This window comes from Diaphorina citri, unplaced genomic scaffold, assembly GCF_000475195.1.
Source record: "Diaphorina citri unplaced genomic scaffold, Diaci psyllid genome assembly version 1.1 scaffold1326, whole genome shotgun sequence".
Taxonomy (NCBI): domain Eukaryota; kingdom Metazoa; phylum Arthropoda; class Insecta; order Hemiptera; family Psyllidae; genus Diaphorina; species Diaphorina citri.
The window spans coordinates 82,276-83,964 of NW_007378754.1; the positions used below are offsets into that span (position 1 = coordinate 82,276).

General features: G+C 33.7%; 1 long non-coding RNA gene across 1 annotated transcript; it reads left to right on the forward strand.

Annotated features, from left to right (window-relative positions):
• The first annotated feature begins 217 nt into the window (after positions 1-217).
• On the forward strand, positions 218-1,258 carry LOC113469987. The gene is made up of 2 exons (XR_003393226.1): positions 218-536; positions 765-1,258. It is a non-coding gene; the product is annotated as an uncharacterized LOC113469987 (long non-coding RNA).
• The last annotated feature ends 431 nt before the right edge of the window (positions 1,259-1,689 follow it).

A 1,689-nucleotide genomic window follows, 5' to 3' on the forward strand; every position in this document is an offset into this window, starting at 1 on the left:
TATTAGATAGATATTGTGATAGAAATTAGTGTCCGCCCTACACTTGGAGTAAGGCCACGCTACGCCACTGGACCTAGTGCTTATAAGATAGGTAGACGCGCTACCCTCGAAGCTGCAATTGGGTACCTTGAATGAAATTATAGCAAAAATGCGAGCGAGCCTCTGAAACTGCAGTAAAAAATCGACTTTCATAGAAAAATTCCCTGTCAGTTCAATAAATAGTCAATGAAAAATATATTAATAAAAAATACAGCGATGAGTATAATATCACAAGTTAACTAAAAAAATAATAAAACATATTAGTGTACAAAATAACTTGAGAATAGCTTTGAATTAGAAATTATTCTTTTGGATTTCTAACCGAAAGATTTTCGTATTAATAAAATAAAGCCACTTTGTGAAAAAGAGGTGTAAGGAGTGAGAGAGTTATAGAAAAAGAACTGCTCTTTTCTGTGGGCTACTCAGTGAGTGAGTCAGATCCTAACTCCCTATAACTATAGGCTATAGGGAGTTGAAGAGTGAGTTACATGTTTTAGGTCTTTAGGATCTTACTCATTGAAATTAGAAATTATTCTTTTGGATTTCTTACCGAAAGATTTTCGTATTAATAAAATAAAGCCACTTTGTGAAAAAGAGGTGTAACGAGTGAGAGAGTTATAGAAAAAGAACTGCTCTTTTCTGTGGGCTACTCAGTGAGTGAGTCAGATCCTAACTCCCTATAACTATAGGCTATAGGGAGTTGAAGAGTGAGTTACATGTTTTAGGTCTTTAGGATCCTACTCATTGATTGAGTATTCCACTGAAAAGAGTTGTTCTTTTATATTATACTTAAATCACTCAATCTTTACATAACTGCAGCTCTAGTTAGAAGCATTTCTACAGCCCAGGGCTGTGTTGTAACTATTAACTACCTAGGAATCCTTCATAAGGCATTTAGCTAGCATATTATGCATAATGATTTATTTTACAGTTACCTACGAAGAAAACAATTAATTAACAGAAATAATGACTTAAAATCAAATGAACATTCTCATGATAATTCTATGACGTAATTACAAAACTAACTCTCAAAGTTCTGTCTTTTGTTAATGAATATTATACAGGATAACTTTTTGTTCCTATTTTATGGAATTTGTAGTAGGGAAAGCAGTAGAACAAGAAAGTTAATTTGGTTATGTACTATGTTAACTTGCCCATAATTAATTGGTAATTTATATACTAGTGTAAGTCTGGCATATGAATGATGCAGTGAAAAAAATCCCATTTTTAGTCCGTCCTTCCTTTATTATTACAATAGTAATAAAAAGGTATAAGGGACGGACTATTGTATTCGCTTCGGTGTCGTCTGTCACTCTGTCATTCTGTCACTCTGTCTGTCACTCTGTCTGTTCCCATAGAAGGACTTATCCAAACCTGGTCGACCTATATATCAAATTAAAGGTCTTTTTACCAGGAACACGAAAATGGTGGTGCAAATTTTGTCCAGAAAACCATAAAGCCAAAAAACCAAAAAAACTGGTTTTTGGGGGATTTTTTTTTTTGTTGTACTTTCAAGCATCTTGTTTCTTTCCTAGTTTTAGTAACCCTCAATACCTACTCTGGCTCTTCTTTTCTACCTCTTCAGCTTTTACTTCACCTTCTCTCCCTTCTTCCACTTCCATCTTGTATATTTTTTTTTCTTTCTTTGTT